Source organism: Amblyomma americanum, chromosome 7 (genome assembly GCF_052857255.1).
Source record: "Amblyomma americanum isolate KBUSLIRL-KWMA chromosome 7, ASM5285725v1, whole genome shotgun sequence".
Classification (NCBI taxonomy): domain Eukaryota; kingdom Metazoa; phylum Arthropoda; class Arachnida; order Ixodida; family Ixodidae; genus Amblyomma; species Amblyomma americanum.
This window is the reverse complement of record NC_135503.1, coordinates 119935325-119958226: the sequence shown is the minus strand read 5'-3', so window position 1 is coordinate 119958226 and position 22902 is coordinate 119935325. Positions and strand designations below refer to the sequence as shown.

At 52.3% G+C, this 22902-nt stretch overlaps 1 long non-coding RNA gene across 1 annotated transcript in view; it reads left to right on the top strand.

Moving 5' to 3' along the window:
* Window positions 1-22608, top strand: part of LOC144097425 (uncharacterized) — a 34796-nt gene extending 12188 nt beyond the window's left edge. Inside the window, exon 3 of the long non-coding RNA XR_013307015.1 lies at window positions 22363-22608. This is a non-coding gene — a long non-coding RNA (uncharacterized LOC144097425). The remainder of the gene's footprint in view (window positions 1-22362) is intronic.
* Window positions 22609-22902: the final 294 nt, after the last annotated feature.

Genomic DNA, 22902 nt, shown 5'->3' with positions numbered 1-22902 from the left:
CACGTCGTCCTTGCGGCGTTGGATCACGGTTTCGTCGGTATTTGTATCGTGGCTAGTTCGTGCAGTGGAGACTTTTCTGGTTGGTGTATTCATTCTGAAGCCCGAAGCTGGTGAGTAACCCATCTCCAAAGTTTGCTTTCTTTACCTTCCCTTGCGGGGATACGGGACCTTCCGCGAACGCCAGCTCCGTAGCTGCGGCCTAGCGATGCAAAACATGGTCTAGACGGTGATTTTGAGCGGGAGAGACGGATCGATGACACTTAATCGTCTCAGAGCATGTACTTGTCTATATCCCTGGGTCGTTAGCCAGGGTGGATTTGGAGGCGATCATTTAAGTAGCCACCCAGCCCCATTCATCTGTAAGGGTAGCGCTGAAGAATATGGACGGCCTCACCGCACTGCATTCACAGTGGCCGGTTGTCGGAAGTCCTCCAGGCGCCGCATTTAACGGGGCTTGAGCGATGCTCGTATAGTCTGGGCGGGCGGGGGCAGGAAGGCGGCGTTCTGGAACGAGTGGCTGCTGTTGAATAGGATGGTTTGGGTGTCATTGGGTCTGAGGAGTGCGTTTTACAAACTGCGTAGGCCATGGCCTGGGCTTCTACTACCGTCGGAGTTGGGGTGCTAAGTGCCTGTTGCACTTCTTCCCGAACCACATCCTCGAGAGTAACTGTTTGCGACTGTGGGGAAGATAACAGGAGCCGTCGTAGCTCTTCGCGACAATTTTACGGATAATTTCCTGCAAGTTGTCGTTGGTGGCGGTCATCGTGTCAGGACGAATTCCACAGACAGAAGCAGGGTGGTTGTACTGCCGAGTCCGCACGTCGAGGGTCTTCTCGATTGTGCAGGCTTCTTCATTAATTTCTCGACGGTTTCTGGTGGCGGGGGACGAGGCTGGCAAAATTTTGCTCTGTGGCACCGCGCATTAAAAACTGGAGTTTCTTTTCGTAGGTCATATGGGGGTCGGCGTGACGAAAGAAGCACTTGTTTTCTTCGACGTAAGCGCGTGCGGGCTCGTTAAGAAGCTGGATCTTGAACTCGAGGAGACGTCCGACTCTTTCTTTTCTCACGACACTGGTGAGTGCCCTCAAACGTTCTCTCTTCAATAGACGCCATGTAGTTAAAGACTCTTGGTTTTCAATCCACGTGCGAGCTGAGCCCACCAGTGAAAAAAGCCTTGTCCTATTTTAGTCGCATCATCCTAACTGCTGAACGATGCGACGCACTCAAATCGGTCCACTCATTCTTCAGGGTCCGCGCGTGGGGAGCCATTGAGTGTTGGCGGCTTCCGCGGCTTCTGCAGGACGATCGGGGTCGACGTCTGTGAAGAGGGCATGGTTGACCTTATGGCTTCTTTTAGTTGCCAGGTGCGCTCCGGCCGGGTCCTGAAGTCAGGTTGCGCCGCCTGAAGACGTCGGCTGGCACGGTGAACTGGTGACACGCCCTCCAGGGTGAAGCGCAGATTGCTGGCATCGCGGCTTGCAGGGTGTGTCCGGTACATGGACGGTTCCCACTACTCCCACCAGGTGTCACGTATTGGCAACGGCAGTCTAGCTGTAGCAGGAAGGAATCGAATATGGATGTCAAACGAATCTCTTTATTTGCGCTGAATCCCGCTCGTAAAGAGCTCGATGACTCGGCGGCAGCGCAGCAACAAGCGTGCTCGGCAGTCATCGAACAGAATGCTCTCGGCCGTGCTCAAGTTAAAGGGGACAGCGAGCTTACTAAATACGAGTGCAAAGTTACCACAACATTCTGGAACACCGTAGAAGTGGGTACACCTTGACGCGATCAATCGAGATAAATGTCGTGTACGTCTTGCATCACAAAGCGATAAAGCGGCGTGCCGGAAGCTTTGAAGTATGATCGAATAGCACGAAGATTCGCTGCATTATTCTAGGACGCCGGGATGCCTTCTCACAGTATATTTGCAATAAATTGAAGACTATATGAAGTATATTATGAATTAAGTGTCCCCGTTCAGACTTTCTATATGGATTTCCTCTTGCGGCGTTTGTGGATCACGGTATTCGCGATTCGCCGACGTTTATTGTGAGTTCTCATAGCTCAGCTTCATGCGATTTATAAAGCCCAGTCTATAGTTTCCAACTGCCTTGTCGCCTATAAGTTAGGTTTAGGCCTTTGCATTGAAGAGAATCGTCACTGTAGTTAACTGCATTTTACTGGTTAATTGCAGATTAGACGCCTCCAATTGACCATTTTCGCAATCATTACTGAATATCAGTGATGTAAAGGCAGGGTACCCTTCATTTTTCCGCATTTGACAACTCCCACACTTTAGTTACTGCAGACAGAACCGTCAGTGTTACCGGCTATCCCTTTACAGATAGAAACTCCTACGCTTAGTTTGTCGCCGTTCCTGCAAACCATGACAGCATAATACGTAGGCGCCCTTTACCATATGTGGGTACAGCGTATAAATCGCTGAATCACCCCATGTTTACCGTCAGATAAGACTTTGTGGGATACACTGGTATCCCCTCCTCGTCCCCCGCGCCAGCGGCGACCGTGACTTACACGGGCGCGCTGGCCACCAGGAATGTGGAGAGAAGGCACCCCCGCGACTCTGCTCATTTCCACCCCAGCACTGACGTGACGTCACGGCAGCGCGCTGCCATCTGTGGAGAGGGTAGCACGCCTAAGTTTGACGGTAACGATTTGCTGCCAGGGAGGCAATGTCCGAAGGGATAAAAGGGGGGAACGCGCGGCGGGAAGGAACTCTCGCCGCCGGACCTTACATAAGTGCCCCACGGACCCCTTCCGCTGCCCGCCGGCCCCCGAACACCAACGCCAGACGACGTCAACGACCTGGTGAGCTGCTGAACATCTATTTTACGGATAGAACATTCTTCCGCAGTGTGCTTTACCTCGCGTTAGGATAATAAACTATTTCCTAGCGTGTCCTGCCGTTGCCTATTTCGTCCGAACCTGCCGTGGCTGCGACTCTGCGCCAAGGGCTGGGGAAACGTGTTGCGTACTCGTATAACGCCTGCGTGTAGCTTGCACGGAAGCTCGCCTTCCCGGCCGGCTGGACGCAGAGTGACCCCATATCCTGTCGCCCGAACGTGGGGCGAACTAGGCAATTGAGCAGTGACCTTTGTTGGAGCGAACAACTACCGTCGCCCTAACAAAGGATGGCAGCCGACAGGAGCGACTTGCAGTCTTTGTTTATGCTGTCAGAGCCAGCGGCACATAACCAGGGCTCCCTACTTGACGCGCCGTTGGAAGGGTTTGAATTTGTGAATCTTGGGCGTTCCACGCGGAATAGCCGAGGAACATCCCCTGACGCGTTGGTAGGACTTAGGCCTGGCATGGGGGGCTCCACATCGGGCGCCTCGCCGCACCGCGGCGAGAACAATGAGGCACCTAGGCCCCATCATTCGACGCAATCAGCGGCTGCACCCAACTCCGGAACGTTAGTCCGCAATCATCCGAGGTGCTCTTGCAGAACGCAATGCTAGTTATGCAGAGTCTAGCGGGTATTTTGCAAAACAATTTGCAAGCCCCGGCCCAGTCACCGCGTGTTAGGATAGACTTGCCTACCTACACGGGGTACCACGACACTACGGGAGCAAATGAGTACCTCGACCGTCTGCTGCATTATCAGCAAGTGACAGGAATCACAGACGCCGAAATGCTCGCGCGTGTGGTGCCTGTTTCTTTGACGGAGCAATCGGCCCGCTGGTACCGACTAGGCGGCAACCGAGCGAGGACAATGGAGGAGTTTTGCGCAAGCTTCCGCGACGAATTCCTCCCCTCAAACTATGAGTGGCGTTTGACGAGAGAGCTGGAGCTCCGAACCCAGCACCCCGACGAGTCTCTGTTAGAGTACGTCCGAGTGATGAACGAACTTTATCGCCTCGCTGACCCTCGCGCCACGAACACGGAGAAAGTTGAGCGTGTCACAAGACAAGCGCACCCGACTTTCACGGCTTACCTGAGAGGAGTCAGGTTCAGAGATTTTGATGAGCTGGCAGCTGAGGCGAAGCGCATTCAGGGAGACATCCTCTCTGCACGAGCGTATCGGCCGCCCCCACCCGCATCGCTGTCACTTGAGCCGCGCTGCGCGTGGAATGGCAGCTCAGCGCGCAGCCCCTCCAGAGCTGAATCGTCAGAACGATTTGCTGACGAGCGTGTCCCAAGGGGTTGGGAGTTGTCCGACCGCAATTTGGACCCATTCAGCTACGCGTCGCGAATAGCACACGCTGTCGCAGAGCGGAACGAACCAAGGCGAGATCGCGAGGCCGACACGCGGCCCCCACCATCCGCGCCGCGAGTTCGAGATGACCGACCGGAACGGGGCGACCAGCGCCTAGCCCGTCGGGGCCCGGGCAACCGTTGCTACTGGTGCGACCAGCCGGGGCACTTCGCCCGCGAGTGTGGCCGCCCTCCCGCCCGTGACCAAACACGGTCGGGAAACGGCCAAAGCAGCCGGTGATCGACCTTCGATCCCGCGCGGCGTACACAGTAAACCCTGGTTTGCTAGCGCCTTTGGCATGTCGCGTAGGAAGTTCTGTTGACCTGCCAGCGCCGTTCATTGAGCTAACGATAGCTCGAAAGAAGTTCACCGCGTTACTAGATACAGGAGCAAGCGCTTCTTTGTGCGGTGACGAGGTGTTAAACCATCTCCGCGAGAACAAACTCCGGCTGAGAGAGTGCGATACCACTTTTCGCCTCGCGAGTGGCACAGCGCAATCAAGCGGTGCAGCTAGGATAGTGGTTCGCTGGGAAAGACGCGTGCGGCGACAACGCCTCGTTCATCTTCACTGTTTATCCGTTCCTGTAATTCTTGGACGAGACTTCCTAGCCAAGACAGGTATTGTGATAGACATCAACAGCGGAGGCTACAGGGAACGCACGTCAGGCGCCTTGAAGCCTTTCGCAAAAGCGCCCGCGGCGTCGCAGACCATTCAGACTCCGAACGCGGCGCGAGCGGGGGGAGACCGTGACAAATCCACCCCGCCAGCCCGAGATCCAGGAGGCGAGCGGACCATCGCCGCTGAGGGAGAGGGCAGGGAAAAGGTTGCCGCGGTAGAATGCTGCTCTGCCGCGCAGGGAAGGTTAGCGCACCCCTTGTTGTCGGAAGTGAACAGCGTGACGGAGAGGGAGAAGCCACGTTTGTCATCGCTCCTCTACGAGTACAACGCGACATTCACTGACCGCCCGGGCCTCACTACCCTAGTCAGGCACCGAATAGACACGGGTGACGCACTGCCTTGGAAGTGCAATCCTAGACCAATTAGCTTGGCCAAGAGAAAAGCACTGGACAGCGCCTTAGACGAACTTATCGACACTGGCGTTGTTGAGAGGTCTAACAGCCCTTGGGGCTTCCCGGTAGGCTTGGTTCAAAAGAAAGACGATACATATCGACTTTGCGTGGACTACCGCAAGCTGAATGAGGTTACGAGGAAAGACTCCTACCCTCTACCAACCATTTCTTCCCTAGTGTCCAACCTAGGTGGGGCGAAGTACTTCACAACGATCGATGCTAGCCGCGGATACTTTCAGGTTGAAATGAATGAGCGGGAAAAAGAGAAAACTGCTTTCACTTGTCACAGAGGCCTTTTCCAGTTCAAGAGAATGTCTTTTGGCTTGGTAGGAGCACCCGCTACTTATCAGTGCCTAATGGACCGTGTTCTGGGAGATGCGAAGTGGCAACATGCGCTCGCGTACCTAGACGACATCGTGGTGTACTCGACAACGTTCCAGGAACACCTGCGCCACTTGAGGGACGTCCTAGAGAGGCTGAGGTCCGCGGGAATCACTTTGAATCCGAAGAAGGCACAGATCGCCGCGACCCGAATAACACTGTTGGGGTTCACTATCGACAGAGGCCGCATTCTGCCGTGCGACGATAAGCTTGAGGCTTTGCTTAAGTTTCCGTCGCCCACAGATATAGCCGGTCTCAGGCGCTTCCTGGGAATGGCGAACTTTTATCGCCAGTTCATCCCAGATTGCGCAGCGCTGCAGGTGCCTTTGACAAAGCTTTTGAAGAAAGGCGAGCGCTGGAGTTGGGGTCACGAGCAAGAGGATGCACTGCGCAACCTCACCAAAGCGCTCGCTGACACGGCTGAGTTGCAGCTACCCGACCTAAGCAGGGAGTTTGTGATTCAAACCGACGCAAGCGACCTGGGCTTAGGAGCAGTGTTGCTTCAGGAGCATGAAGGTGTTCTCCGTCCGGTAGCTTTCGCGAGCCGTTCGTTGACACCGGAAGAGAGAACCTACTCGGTGACAGAAAAGGAATGTCTCGCGATAGTTTTTGCTCTGCGTAAGTTCGACTACTACGTCGATGGGGTGGCCTTTGTGATCGAGACGGATCACACGGCGCTCACCTGGCTGAGACGACTCAGCGAGCCGAGCGGCCGCCTAGCTCGTTGGTCCCTGTTGCTGCAGCGTTACGACTTCACCGTGCGCTACCGCAATGAGAAAAACAACGCTGTGGCTGACGCACTCTCGCGAGCGCCTGTCCAGTGCGAGGAAGGTCACGCGACCGACCGCCCGACAGCCGGAGACAGTGAGGGACAGACCCGAGCCGTAGCCAATGTAAGGAACGCGGACCAACCGTTGATCCAGGGCGAGAGCGTGAACCACGTGGACTACGCGAGTACCGTGGGGATCGTGTTCAGCAGAAAGGAGCTGCTCGAAGCTCAGCAGAAGGATCTGTTTTGTCGAAAAATGTTCGACGGGCTCCGGGAGCCGGGCGGCAGGGCCGCCGCGCAGACGGAGACAGCTGGTATTGCTGTCGGTGCGGAGCGCTCGGAAACAGCTGGTAGTGCTGCGAGCGCGATGGATTCGTATCTGCTGAATTCCGACGGCGTCCTGCTGAGGTATATCCCCTCCGAGAACGACACAAACGAGGCGTTCAAAGTGGTGATACCGCGAGTATTGAGAGCAGCACTGCTACGCTACTTTCACGACTCGTGCATCGCTGGGCATGCAAGCGGCCCCAAGATTTATACTAAGTTGGGTCGCTTTGCTACCTGGCTTGGCATGAAAGGGACGTAATACGCTACGCCCGCTCGTGCCACGTGTGCGAAAGTGTGAAGCCCCGAGGCGGACGACCACCCGGCCTCATGCACCCGGTTAACAGCCAGACTCCCTGGCAAATCACGGCGTGTGACATCATGGGACCGTATCCTATGACACCGAGTAGGAACAAGTTCTTGCTGGTGGCCACGGATCACTTCAGCAAGTGGGCTGAACTTTTCCCCTTAGAAAGCTGACGGCACGAGTGATCATGGAGAAGCTGATGGACGTATTCACCAGGTTCGGTTTCCCAGAGCAGATGATAACGGACAACGCGTCCTACTTCACTGCGAAGGTGTTCGTTAATTCGTGCGCTGCACTCGGCATTAAGCACAAGAAAACGACCACCTATCATGCTCAGTCCGAACCCCACGGAACGAGTCAATCGCAACATTAAGCACTTGCTTGTCGCGTACTCTGAGAGGCACAAAGATTGGGACTCCTATCTGCCGGAGATCGCGTTTGCTTTGCGTTCGACGTTAACCGCTCGACTGGGTAGGTAGGTAGGAAAAACTTTATTGAAAATGCCGGCAACCGACGGATTGACGCGTCGTGACGTTGGCCAAGCGTCGACCCGGGGTTATGCCCTCCTCTGCACTACCCCCGTTCGGCCCGTTTGTGGTGGGTCGTGAGGCTTGTGCTTTTCGAGCGCACCCCGGGCCTGCTGGACGGCCCATAGTTGAATGTCCTTGTCTGCAGACTGCACTGCACTTTGAAGTTCGGGCGGGTATATCCTGGAGGTAGCCTCGGTCAGGAACCTGGCACAGTCCCACATGATGTGCCATTGGTCCGCCGGACCAGCTGCACAAATATTGCACACATCGCTCGGATAGAGTTCTGGGTGAAGTACGTGTAGCACTGCCGGGGCGAGGAGTGACCCGGTCTGTATCTGTCTTAGGATGACGGCCTCCTCCCGACTGAGTGCCGTGTGGGAGGCGGCATTGTCCGTCGAGCTAGGCGGTAACACATGGTAACTTCGCCATAGCTGGTTACGCGGTCCTTGGTTTCGAACCACCATACGGAACGGTCACTCTCGGGGGCGCGGGAGGGTAAGCGCTCGCGCCGCCGAATGGGCCGTCTCGTTGTGGTTCGGCGAGGATGCACACTCGCCCGTGTGCGCCGGGAACCACTGATACGGATGGTGCTGCGGCGGTCTTGGGGCTGGAGCTTGCCGATGATGGCGGCCGCCGGCGCGCTCACTCGCCCCTTGGCAAAGTTGCGCACGGCGTTCCTCGAGTCACTGAGCACGGTGTGACACTCGGCCTTGGAGATCGCCAGAGCGATGACAACCTCCTCGGCGTCTGTGGCGTCCGTGCACCGCACGCTCGCTGCCGTTGTCGTGGTGCCGGTAGCCGCCGCAACGACCACTGCCGCGAAGCCTTCTCGTTTGTATTCCGCTGCGTCCACGTACCGGGCGTGCGGGTCTTGGGCGTGTTTCTCGATGAGGGCCTGGGCCCGTGCCTGCCGCCGTTCTTGGTTGTATTCGGGGGGCATGTTCTTCGGGATGGGGTCCACATGGATGTGAGCCCGCGCCTCCTCGCTGATCTCGCATGGTTGCCGGCTGGTGGTTCGGGGGTTGTAACCCAGGGATGTCAGTATACTGCGCCCCGTCTTGGTGGTAGAGAGGCGCTCCATTTGCGCGGTGAGCTGCGCCTCGGCTATTTCTTCTAGGGTGTTATGGACGCCGAGCTGCAGGAGCCGAGCCGTACTCGTGGTCTCCGTTAAGCCCAGCGCCGTCTTGTAAGCCCGTCTGATCAGCGTGTTGATCTTGTTCCTGTCAGTGACCTGCCAGTTGAGGTAGGCCGCAACGTAGGCGATGTGACTGATCACGAACGACTGGACGAGGCCGCACGAGACTGTCTTCACGCATGCCCGCCCGTCGTGTCGAGACTCGGTGTATGAGCGGATGGCGTCCATTGCCTTGGTGGTAAGTTTGTTGATGGTCTCGTCGTTGCGGCCGCTCTTGTTTAGCAGCAGGCCAGGACTCTGATCTTGGGAACTTCGGGGATGCGTTGCCCCGATGCGGTCATGATCTTGATGTGATCGCACTCCCGAGGGGAGCGCGTTTCCGTCCCGGTCGTAATGGTGTGAGGACGAACAGCTCGGATTTGGCGGGCGAGCACACTAGGCCGGTGCCGTCAAGGTGCTGCTCGATGGCGGTAACCGCGGCTTGTAGCTGTTGCTCGATGCTGGCGTCGGTGCCGCCGGCCGCCCACTGGGTATGCGCCGTCTTCTCTCAATCTGGGTAGAGAGCTGCTAAATCCGATGGACCGGATTCTATCGGACAGCAGGAAGACGCCAGTCGCTTCGTCAGCACGAGCTGAGTACGCCATGCAGCTGCGCGCTAAGATGACGGAGGCCTTACGCAAGGCTCGCCGCAACCTGAGCACCGCTAGGGCGCAGCAGAAAGCACAGTACGACCGCTCGCACCGGGATGTTCACTACGAAGTGGGCGATCTGGTGCTTCGACGCCAGCACGTTCTCAGCGGACGCTAGCAAACATTTTGCGGCCTCGTTGGCGCCGAAATGGATCGGGCCGTTCCGCGTGCGAGAGAAACTTTCCTCGCTCGTTTACAGGCTCGAGGACTTGCGGTCGAAACCGACAGGCGGACCGGTGCACGTATGCGACCTGAAACGCTACGTGCAGCGAGATGAGTGGGTAGAGGACGCTGCCCGAACCGCGCCACAGTCGGGTAACGAGCGCTGCGATCAGCCGGCGAACCCCGCATCCCGCTATAACTTGCGCCCTAAACAGAAACAGAATCTGCCTGCGCAGCCTAGAGCGAGAGCGCGAGCCGACAGGCAGTCTCGTTAGATGCATGAACGTACGGGCCGCTCATGCCGATCAGTGTCACGCAAGACTGACTTGCGTTAACCCGCATGACTATCGTGAGGGTCGAACAGCCACGCAGAACGCGCTGCGGGAGCTGGCTGCATATGTGTTGACCTTTTTCAGCGCAGATGGAAAAGAAGCAGGGTACATCAGAACGACACCGTTCCACTACCAACTACCAGCTACCATCCACCTTCGGCCACGCGCCGCGCCCAAGGCTCGACGCTACGCCCCGCCCGCGACCTGAGTCGCCACCCTGGTCACCCCTGCTACCTGTCACCTCGCATCGGTGCTGCCCACCCGCCGACTGTGCGCCACCGCCTGCGGGGCCCCATTACCACCGCAACCCTGGGTCCTCGCCTGCTGACCAGGTATGCCAGGGCAGCCCAACCGTGGCCTCAACCATAAAACGCCGCAGCCCTGGCCCCTGAAGCCACCTGACCCAGTACCTCAGGGGCGCTGCCATGGACCTGGCCTCCAAGCCATCGCCGCCGATGGAGGCGGTCGACCGAATTCACCGGAACGGCGCAGCCGCGCGCACTCGGAAGACCGTGACAGGGAGCAATATGCCAAGCGTCATCGTGCGGGAGGCCAAGCCCTCGGAGCGAAGCAGCTGATCGGCGGGGGCGTGGCGCGGCCGTCATCCGATGCACCTGCGGGAGCTGAAGAACTTCGAACCTCGATCTCAGGACGGCAGAGAAGATCAAGTAATGGTGCCCCTGTTTCTGTGTTCGGGAGGCTTCTTTAGGAGGGGAGGATGTGGGATACACTGGTATCCCCTCCTCGTCCCCCGCGCCAGCGGCGACCGTGACTTACACGGGCGCGCTGGCCACCAGGAATGTGGAGAGAAGGCACCCCCGCGACTCTGCTCATTTCCGCCCCAGCACTGACGTGACGTCACGGCAGCGCGCTGCCATCTGCGGAGAGAGTAGCACGCCTAAGCTTGACGGTAACGATTTGCTGCCAGGGAGGCAATGTCCGAAGGGATAAAAGGGGGGAACGCGCGGCGGGAAGGGACTCTCGCCGCCGGACCTTACCTAACTGCCCCACGGACCCCTTCCGCTGCCCGCCTGCCCCCGAACACCAACGCCAGACGACGTCAACGACCTGGTGAGCTTCTGAACATCTATTTTACAGATAGAACATTCTTCCGCAGTGTGCTTTACCTCACGTTAGGATAATAAACTATTTCCTAGCGTGTCCTGCCGTTGCCTATTTCGTCCGAACCTGCCGTGGCTGCGACTCTGCGCCACAGGTTGGGGAAACGTGTTGCGTACTCGAATAACGCCTGCGTGTAGCTTGCACGGAAGCTCGCCTTCCCGGCCGGCTGGACGCAGAGTGACCCCATAACTTCGATAAGCTATGCTAACCCATCTGCACAACATAAGGCTCTTGATTTGTTTAGTTTTATGTGGTTTAACGTCACAAAGATCTGTGGCAATGTGCGATGGCGTAGTGGAGGACTCCTGATAATTTCAACCACCTGGGGTTCTTTAACGTGCACAGACATCGCACAGTGCACGGGCCTCTATTTCGGCTCCATCGAAACGCGAACGCCACGGCCGGGATCGAACCCGCGTCTTTCGTGTCAGCGGCCGAGCACCATAACGACTCAGCCAGCACCGCGGCGGTGATGTTCTTGTGCTAAATATTGATGCCCTCACGTGTCAGTGGCGGCCGCTATGGATCAAGTGGTTGGTTACCCCTTCTGCTGCAATAAAAATCTTAACACGACCTATGAGAGATACTCCGCAGCCGCTGAGGGATACGGATTCGGGGCTCACTGTATGTGCATCGAGTAAGCAGTCTGTCAACCATCTCGCTTTCGCTTGCGCTTCGACTCATTGCATGCGAAACACCCTAAACACCAAAAGCGACGACCGCAAATTCTTTTAAAGTATTTTGGACTAGTTGAAGATTATGCGAAAAGAATATGGTCGAAGTATTTTTCTCGAAAAAATGTTTTGTAGGTCTGAGCGCAGTTCGAAATACCTGCGTAGAAGCAAAAGTAGGCTGGTGTTGAAAATTCACGAATGATGTTTGAAATAGGTTAAATTGGCATTTTTTTATTTAGATGGTCTTACCTTCGTTTTTTTGTTTGGCGTCATCAATGGAGCCATGCAAAATTTCGACGTTTTCTATGTTCAGTATTAAAGCAAACAGCGTGGAGTTATGATTTTTTTTAATATCCATCGTAAACTTTTATTCCTTGATACAGATATCTGGCTTTCAACTATTGCAGCATTTTATGCTAAGAATGTGTTAAAATTGTTTTCAATTATGAACTACAAACTTCCATATCTCGCAAAAAGTGAATTTTTCTTGAGACTCAGACATTATTTCAGGATAAGTGCCTCCTGATAAATATATGTGAGATAGCCCACTATATACATACACTTTCTTGCTTACAATCTGTAGTATTTTGTATTAATTTTTGTGTAAAGGGAGAAAAAAATTTAGAAGTCTAGAGCCAACCCCAGCGGCAGGTATTGTCGAACTGCACATCCACTGCAGAACACGCCAAGCCACCATATACTTTTCTTGTTTATTTAAATACTACCCTAACGAACACCGAAGAAGGAAGAAGCCACAAAGACTGCGCTATGTGCAGTGTGTGTCCATAACGGATGCGTAGCTATCCATTCTGGAAATTTTCTTTGCAGCCAAAACGCACCAATCTAAAGTTAGAGCAATAATTTCTGAGCACCACACATTACTAATGGCAGCACCTGCGTTCCTTAGAAAGAATCTGTCAACACTTAGTGTGAAGGACTCGTTCCTTGTTCTGAACTGGGAGGCAATCGTCTCTGCATATATGAAAGAATTGTTCTTTTCCCTTCCTCATTATGAACTCCTGCAGTACATTCATCAATGTAAAAATATGAAAGTGATGGCTGTGTTTTTACGAAATGAATGTAGGATTTACCCTGCGTCTTTCCTAGCGAAGTTATCCTTTAAGACCTCTTTAATACGTACACTGTTTGGGAAGAGAAATAATCAAGCAAAGGTGTGGTGTGTGAATAGGCGCGTCGACAGCCCCTATAATTAAGAAAATTTTTCTTAGCCTTGTAGACGGGAAGGTTGAGAAGGACTTTTCCAGAGTATTCGTACGCATTTTTATATGCGTGCTTAATTTTCTATTGATTCTGAAATCTCTCGAGCCAGAAACTATGACAGAAGTTTTCTGTGCAATAGTGTTTGTCTTTTCTTCGTCGCATGTCCGGTACCGCTGTTTTTAAATAATTATGAATAACGACCACCGCGCCAATATGCCATTCTCCTAATCTTTCTCTCACGCGCATATGACTTCTGGATTCATATCTGCAGGGGTTCTCTTATCGGGAAGCAGAAGGCAATAAATTATCATTTTTAGCGACTTTCAGTTGATGCCCTAGCAACAGCGTTTTAGGATGATGAATTTTTGTGCTTTGAGTGAACCATGACTTGTCCGAAGCCGTCGTCTGGGCCAGAGAGGGGATATTGTGCACGAAGCTAATTCCTTTTCTTGGAAGTGCTGGATATCAGAAAATTTTGAGTCATGCAACAACATGATCCTTCGGCGCTATACACCAACCATTGCATATCTTTTTCAAAGCGGACTTTGCTCCCGTCGTACTGCAGCGATTAAAGTCGGCATTACATAAAACTACCCATCCGAGGTCTTTCCCGCGGTTGTCAGTTTAGAACACTTTCTGCAAGTCATCAGTTGACCGACAGAGAAGGCTGCAGGCAAGGATGCCTTTGGGCTGCTTCATATCATTCTACGTTCAGTACAAACATATTGCGGAGAGGAGAGCTTGGGGTAGTGAAACAAAATTTGTCTGAAGTAAACAAAATTCCTTTCTCTCTCAAGGATCCTCATCAAAAAAGGAACTAAATTATCTTCTTTTAATGGCTACAACCACGAGAGGAAACTTCAGACCGCAAATCTGCATGAGAATATGCTGAGCCCACACTCAAACATGTGGCAGCAAGGTAAAGCCTTGAGAGGCAAGCCGCCGCAGTGGCTCACTGGTTATGGTGATCGACCGCTTACCGGAAAGACGCGGGTTCGATCTCGGCTGCTGCAGTCGCAATTTAATGGAGTCGAAATGCTAGTGGCGCGCGTGCTGTGTGATGTCAGTGCACAATAAGGAACTCCAGGTGGCGTATATTATCTGGAGCCTTCCACTGCGGCGTCCCATATAGCCTGATTTGCTTTGCGATGTTTGTCCCCGTAAAACAACCAACCAGCCAGCCACCCAGCCAGCCCAAATTCAAAAGACTAGTCATGACCGGAATAAGTCTCCAGAGGATTTATTTGCGAGGCCCAAGAGTAAAAGAATGAAAATCAAAATAGTGTGGATGTCAATCTTAAATCACAAGGAAAAGAACAGAACCGGGTTAGAGATTCACAATAAGATTAGAAGTAGAAGGAACACGACAGTACAGGGTGTTGCGATCGCATTATGCTCAAGTTCTCAAGAAACTGATGTAAAGTAGCAGTAATGAATAGTTCGGTGGCCCTATTCTGCCCAAAAGCCTTGTGCTTTGAAAAGTTGATCATGATTGGGTGAGAAAATGAAAATCAAAAAGGCAGATATGAATAAATTTCCAGATTGCAGGTTATAGCCTCCTGATGTGAGTGCCGGAGTGCCCGTTCAAGTGGGGTCTTCGTTCTCATGCGAAACAGGAGAGAAGAAATTCCTGTGTGATTCTTCCCTCTCCACGTCAGAGAAAATTCGGTGAAGAGCGACACTGACTGCCACTTAAAAATGTTGACATTATTGTTGCCTTGGCCTGCCTGACCAAACGGAGCCCCCGTAATGACTTCTGCGGAAGTGACGAAACTAAGTCTCTTACGATGTCTTTATACTGATGTCGAGGGACACTGCACATATTCGCTTTGCAGAGAGTCACAGCGCACAAAGTACCAGAAAAATAGGCGGCTACATGGACCATTGTGCTTAATATGCCTTGGACGGCGTCCGATGTGACCAACTGAGGTTTAGTCTTTATATCAATCGTCTCTTCCCAGATAGCACCCAACTTACACAAACATTCAGTGTGCTTTCTTTGTGCATCAACGGCAAACTCTATCAACTTCTAGTGTCAATAAGCCCCCACTGCATCAATTACTCAACAACCACGCAACTTGTGCTTTGCAGCTCGCTCGGAATGATGGAATGACGGAATGGAATGATCATGTCGAAATGGTAATAAACAAACAGTCCAAGGTTGTCGGTATTTTATGTCGACTAAGGTACTTTATGCCGAAGCGTATTAAGCAAATGCTGTATAACGCACTTTTTTCTTCTGTTCTTAACTATTGCTTTTTGGTCTGGGGCACTACGTCTTTTACCAACATTAATCGTTTGCACCTTCTTCAAAAAAAAGCTGTTCGTAGCATTGTGAATGCTCCGCGACTAGAGCATAGTGGCCCGATATTTCAGGCACTCGGCATCACCCCCCTTCCCCAGTTGTATGAAACGTTGCTCTTAAGACGGTATGAAACAAGTGTTGCTAAAAACAATTGCTTTATGTTACAGCTGTCTGGACTGAAATACAAAGAGTCTAAATACTCTACTCGAATAGTTTTGAATTGGTTTGTACCTAAGACCCGCACAAATTACGGGTATCAAATGTCGAACTTCACTCTCCCACATTTATTAAATAAGAAATCCTTATAAATATATAGCTAAATAATGCCAAAAACTGTTATATATCCTGTATGTTTGTACATTTTTTTTGTTGAAAGTGCCCTCGTATTGTTTCTTTCGTTTGTTTTATTAACGTGAACAAGTATATCACTGCCAAGCTTCTGTAGGGTGCGCCGGCCTCGTCAAGCCTTGCCACTGGCTTTTTGCCGGTGCACCCAACATCGCCATGATGTTAAATAAATATATTCTGATATTCTGATCACGTGCTCTGCAGTGGCGACACAGTAAGCGATTCTTGCCGATGTGGCTGGTAATAGATTGTAATTGTTCATTACCTCTAACAAAATAAAGTCGAGTGAGAATTTTTATCTATGAATTTGGTGTCAATATTCAACAATATCTCGTGCTTTTAACTGGAGGGCCTTGATTCTTATTTAGGTGTGAACCTCAGTAAATTGTGACATTTTCCGAGCTTAGGAATTAAGTTTCTTAAAACACATAATATTTAACAATATCTTATCGTTTTTAGCATAAATTACAGCACCTTGTGGAAGAGAGGAAAAAATTATTTTCGTTGATACATAAACGAGCATGTCCGCCGACACCTCGCTGAGATCGGAACAGCTTTCTCCTTAAAAGACATGGCTCTTAGGTGGGTATCATCAACAAATAGATATGTAAGACCGCCTGCTTCATGACGCGAAAAACGCGAACTGCACGGAGGACCAAGATTTCGTTCACTTGGATAATACTCTGCTGTGGAAAAAAACATTTTCAGTTCGCACTGTCAAACCTTTCAGCACATGTCCAGCAGTGGTCGAGCCACAGCGTAGCAGGGGCTCACTTCTCTGGCCCCTGCACTTCCGAGTAACTGCTGTGCTGGCTGAGAACTATTATCAAAATCATTAAAGCCATTTTAACTCTGAACCAATAAGAGAAGTGCTTGAGCACTACCTGTTATAGTAACCGACGGAGCCCTACTACCTGAATGAGAGTGGTATGCGCATGCACTTGCGTTTGCACCATGTCTCTTTGTAAATGGTTAGATTCACTATGTTATTATTGTATTCACGCTATTCAGAACGCAGACTACAAAAAAAAGACTCTAGGGCAAACAAAAGTTGCCCATTCGTATTTCTACGCTTAACACTCAGCACTGTGAACATGCAGTGCGGGCTTTGTGCAGTCGATAGAATTTTCGTCATCATGGCCGGCTCATCACAAATCTCACATGAGGTGGCTTTTGTCACCTATCTCCTTCAAAACTGTGTCAACGGTGCGGAATGTCGGCACAGGGGCGAATGTGGCGGCCTTTCGTTTGTGCGCACGCGAAATGGGGTCGCTTCAACACGAAAGAATTTCCAGGGCACTTTAGTCTGCTTACGTGGAAGAATGCATAGGCATGCATCTTTCTAGAACGCTGGCTCTTTCCATGACACCAGTAAGTGATCTATTTATTTTTCTGTTTTATTTCTTATTTGTCTTTTTATTTACTATTTTTAGTGTTTACTCTCTTTCTTTTTATTTTCATTTATTTTTTACTTTTCTTTTTTTATTGGTGTAGTTCCTTTTTCATTTGTAATGGGACCGACCTGCCGGAGTTCAAGCAGCGCAGCGAAGTGGTAGACGAAGTGCAACTGGGATGTCACGAAGGTAACAACAACAACATATCGAGTGACGCCTGTGAGTGTGTCTGTCGGGTCGCCGTTCGACCAACGCAACCGGTCCATGACCGAAACTGATAAAATCAACCACATCCTTAAAGGGATCGCCAATGATGCTTTTCAGATGCTCCTGGCGAAGAACCCCAGCTCTATCGCTACCGTCATCCAGCTGTGTCAAAGCTACGACGAACTCCGACAGCAACACGCAACCTACGCGGCAGTCCTGCGCGCCTGCAGAGGGCCTTGCGGGCTTGGCCCTTGGTGGCTCGTCTTCGAAGCAGTCCCTGTTCAGGCAGCAGGTCAAAGACTTTGTCCGCGAAGAAGTCGCTAGCCAGATTTCTCTGCTGCATCACATTCCCGACCCCGTCTGCCCTACTCCCGGCTTGGCGCCATTCCTCGCTCCCTCTATCCGCCGTGCTATTCACGACCAGGTCACTGCAGTTCTGCCATCCAGCCCCCCACCTCCCCCTCTGGCAGGCCCGCTTACTTATGCTGAAGCAGTTGCCAGTACACGGCGCTCGCCCACCTATGCCTCCTACCGTAGCAGCCCTGCCTTTATGCACCACCGCCGTCCATTGCACCGCCACTAGTCCCGTTTCGTCAATTACGCCGACACCCTACGAACCCTTGGCGTGTCGACGACAATCGACTAATCTGCTACTTTTGCGGTCTTCCGAGCCATGTCGCACGTCTTTGCCTTCATCGATTCTCTCGTTTTGGGGATGCCTTGCGCACGTTCCACTACGATTCCCAGCCTTACCTAGTGCCTCTTCTGCCTCATCTACTTTTCGCCCCTGGTACCCTACTCGCCGCTCGCCTTCACCTCGCCGACGTTCCAGTTCGCCGATTGTCCGCCACCCGGACCCCATCCAAGAGGAAAACTGAATGCCGCAGTTTCGGAGGCAAGAACTGCGTGTTTTGCGAACTTGTTAAGCCATCCGTTTGCGCCTGCTAACGGGATTGAGGTGTTCGTTGAAGTCGTCCCCGTTCTCGCGCTCGTCCACATGGGTTCTGCCGTATCAGTGATTAGTGACGCCATTCGCCGCAAACTTCGTAACATGACAACGCCGCTGTCTGACTTTTTACCACGTACGGCCACCTCTCAGCGCATCCACCCCATCGCAGCCTGCACGGTCCGCGATTCAATCAACGACGTCGCCTATATCATCGAGTTTTTTGTCCTGAGCGCCTGCTCTCATCATGTCATCCTCGGCTGCGACTTCCACTCGACACACCGCGCAGTGATTGATTGTGCCCGTGCTGAACTTTCGCTTTCTCCCGTGTGTAATGTTTCATTGTGTGACCTGCATGTGAGCTCCGCTAAGCTTCTTGTAGCTGCCGACACCCACATACCTTCCTTTTCTTCGGCCCTCGTTCCGCTCCGAACGGACTCTTCCCTCAGCAGCCCTGTTTTTTTCACGCCCACCACAGCCGCCACCCGCCATCTCCGCTTTCTGCTTCCTTTCGCCGTTATCACGATTTCCGACGGCGACTGTGCCATGTATGTCGCCAACCCATTTTCTTGCCCGTCTTCAGTTCTTCGCGGCGAATGCCTCAACTCTATTGGAGAACTGGACCCTGCTCTTGCTTCCGAGTTCTCCGATAACCGTGCCTGTCCCCCAGTTACTGCCTTCGCCCGTTGTGCGACTGCGCCCGATGAGCTTCCCTCCGACGTCTTTCATCGTACCATCGCTCCCGACCTTCCGTCGCTTACCGTGACCAGAGCTTGGCACTTCTCCACCGCTTCCGCAACTCTTTCGACCTTTCCCAGCCCTCCTTGGGGCGCACGTTGGCTGTCTCTCAAGCAATTTACACTGGTACGCACGCCCCCTTGCTCCTGCAACCGTACCGCGCCTCGTCGAATGAACGCCGCGTCATCCGTGACAATGTTTACGATATGCTTCAGCGCGGCATTATACAGCCCTCTCACAGCCATTGTGCATCTCATGTTGTCCACGTGGCGAACAAAAAGGCTCAATCAAATTCTCTGTGGACTACCGCTTTCTCTACAAGATCATCTTAAGGATGTTTATCCTCTCCCCCGAAACGACGACGCACTGGATTGCTTGCAGGGTGCGGTATATTGTTCATCTGTCGACTCACGCTAGGGCTATTGGCGAGTCCCGATGGCTGCCGCTGACCGGCCGAAAACCGCTTTCGTCACCCCAGATGGCTTGTATGAATTAAATGTGATGCCATTAGGCCTCTGCAATACTCGAGCCACAGTCGAGAGAATGATGGATAATATTCTTAGCGGCCTCAAATGGCAAATTTTCCTACGTTACCTGGATAGCTTTGCCGTTTTTTTCCAATCATTTTCCTTCCCATCTGCAGCGCCTTCAGCTTGTACTCTTGTGTCTTATTGACGCCGGGCTACAACCCAACTTCAAAAATGTTACTTCGCTGCTACGCAGCTGACAGTTTTAATCCATGTCATCTCCTATGACGGCGTTCTTCCTGACCCTGCCAAACTTCGCACCGTCGCTAACTTCCCCAAACCAACCACCTTAAAAGAACTTCGGAGTTTTATAGGCTTTTTCTCATATTTTCGCCGCTTCATCCGCAATTTCGCCTGTATCTTGGCCCCTTTAACGCAGCTTCTTGCCGGCAGCCTGAACCTCTCGTCTTGGTCACCTGCCTGCGATACCGCGTTCAGCACTGTACGTCGCCTGCTGGTCTGCCCCCCCCCCCAATCCTTCGCCATTTTGATCCCGCCTGTCTAACAGAAATTCACACTGACGCGAGCGGTGTGGGCTTGGGCGCAGTTCTGGCCCAGTGAAAGTCTTGGTTTCTGGTGTATGTCGTCGCTTACGCCAGCCGCGCCCTATACAAGACGGAATCGAACTATTCTGTCACAGAAAAAGAATGTCTCGTCATCATTTGGATGATTGCCATGTTCCGCTTTTCTATGTCGTCAAAGACCGTCACGCCCTCTGCTGGCTATCCTCCCCTCAAAGATGCTTCTGGTCGACTCGCCTGCTGGGCTTTACATCTCCTAGAGTTCGATATTCACGTTATTTATAGCTCTGGCCGGAAGCACTCGGACGTCGACGCCCTTTCTCGTTCACCGCTCCTATGCGATTCACCCTCTGCCCTCGTCTGTGCCTACGATTTCTCGTCGTTCGACGTCCCTGTTATGCTCTACGAACAACTGAAGGATCTTTGGATCACCGCTGCTGCCATCCTGAAAAATCGCTGGCCGCTTCGTCCCGGACCCTTCGCCGCCAAACCCACTGATTTGCCGTTCGTGATGGCCTCTTATACCGCCGTAACTACCTCTCCGACGGGCGTAAATGGCTGTTGGTGATCCCTCGCACAGCCGTGCTGCCGTCGGCGCCTCTTTCCACGCCGCTCCACAATGCGGCCACGCCAGTTAACTGAAAGCATATGCTCGCCTTCGTCTGCGATATTACTCGTGAGGTATGTACCGCTACGTACGTCCGTACAAGCGGTCATGCACCGCGTGCCAAAGTCGCAAGAAACCTCCCCCCCCCCACCCCCCACCGCTCCTTTGCAGCCGTTACATTGCCCTGGCCGACCCTTTGACCGCGTCGGCATTGATGTTTATGGCCCGCCTCACACTACTTCGGCTAACAATCGCTGGGTCATCGTGGCCGTTGAACACCTCACACGTTATGTCGAAACCTCGGCTCTCAAATCTGCTACAGCCACCGATGTCGCTCGCTTCATTCTACACAGTCTTGTCCTTCGTGACGGCGCCCCGTAAGAGCGGCTAAGTGACCGCGGCCGTGTTTTTCTCTCGAACGCCCTCGAGGCCCTGCTAAAGCAATGCCAAATCGTTCATCGCTTCACCAGCGCCTATCACCCCCCGACCAACGACATGACTGAGCGGTTCAACCGCACTCTCAATGGCATGCTCGCCATGTACGTTGACACCGCCCACTCCAACTGGGACCAAGCGCTCCCTTTCCTCGCGTACGCGTATAATACTCAACGCAGGCAACGGCGGGGTTTTCTCCTTTCTTTCTCTTATGTTTTCGGGAGCCTGCATTCACCACGGGCACCACCCTTCCCTATCGCGCTGAGCCTTCCGAGGCCACATCACTTTCCGAAGCTCACGAACAGTGCCGGCAACTTGCCCGTTCTTTCACTACACAGCTCCAATGACATCAGAAGCACCGTCGCGATTCCGCGCACCCTCCCGCTTCATTCCCCTCTGGCGTCCTCGTTTGGCTCTGGATGCCTTCCTCCACTCCCGGCATCCCCACAAAGCTGCTTTCGCGCTATCACGGACCTTACCGCGTTGTGCAATAAACTTCTCCCGTGAATTACATCGTTGAGCCGCTCGCTCCCCCTTCGGACCTCCGTCACCGAGGGCACGAAACTGTGCACGTCGAGCGCTTCAAGCCTTATTATGATTCGCCCATGCTTTTCTCCCCATAAGTCCCCAGGATGGCTCCTTGTTCCGCGGGGAAGTAACTGTAATAGGACCGACCGGCCGGAGTTCAAGCAGCGCAGCGAAGAGATAGACAGCTGGAATTTCGAGTGACGCTTTTGAGTGTGTAAGTCGTGTCGCCGTTCGACCAACAGCAACGGACCTCCGCTTCGAATAAACACCTTTACACTGCATTTATATTTCCACGTCCAGATGCTATGTCGACGTCCGTGTCTATTGTGTCGTCGATGTGTCATGGATTAAGTCATCACAATTCATCAACCAAATGTTTCCCACAGCAAGATCTCATCACGCACTTACACAATTAATCTTTTGCATATTTTTCTTCGAAGAACGATGTAATCGTGCGAAAGAAAGTTTTGCTGACACGAAACTTAGGACAGAACCATCTAATGCTTTCTAATTAAAAACGCCAAGCTTCTACACTTCGGGCCCCAAAAAACGTTCTGGCTTTCAGTTTTTCTGTGCGTACTGTAGATCCTGAAAATAAACATAAATTTTAACTTATTATGTTTAGCGGAAAACTGAGTCCTTTATCTTCGTTATTTAGCTGTGCGCATCAACACAAAAGAATGCTACATTTCGGACATAAACTGTTAGAAGACGTAACTTCGTCTCAGCTTTCCTGCACATAGCTGCATTTTTGTCCTCAGTACTTCTTCACGCAAGTTTTCACCTTTTTATAGCCCGTGCACAGCTGGTTGCAAAAATAAGCTGGCTCAAAACTTATAAGCATAGCATCACATGTTCCCTTTCCTTTTACAGGTGGGCATCGTGAGCTGGGGCAAAGGGCTCGGATGCAAAGATGGTTCCTACACCTACACCTACTACGTCAATCTGGCCAGCTACGTGCCCTGGATTGCAGAAAAAATACGCTGAGAGACGCATCACCAAGTGACTTTTCATTGAGGGAAGATGTAATTTCACCGTGCTGATCCTCCACGCGAGAGTCTCAAATAAAATACGCGCATGCATGCATGGCTACTAGTGTCTTCTGAGCAAAATTTGTATTTTTAGGTCATGGTGGTAAAAACTGATATTTGCTGATATAATATATATCTGGTCTGCCCGAAACCCCGAAATTGTGAAAATAAATGACTGGATGCCACATCAGAGATTTCATATTTATTATATGGTCAATAAAGGAAGGAAGACGTGACTGACGTTTAAAAGACAGAAACGAAAGGATAGTTGTTTAGGGTATTTTCTTTCGGTGTCACTTCCGCATGAAATCATATCAAGAAGTATAGTGCAAGGCAGTAACACTAATAGTTAATTTAGTGGATAGGCTTAGATTTCTTCCAT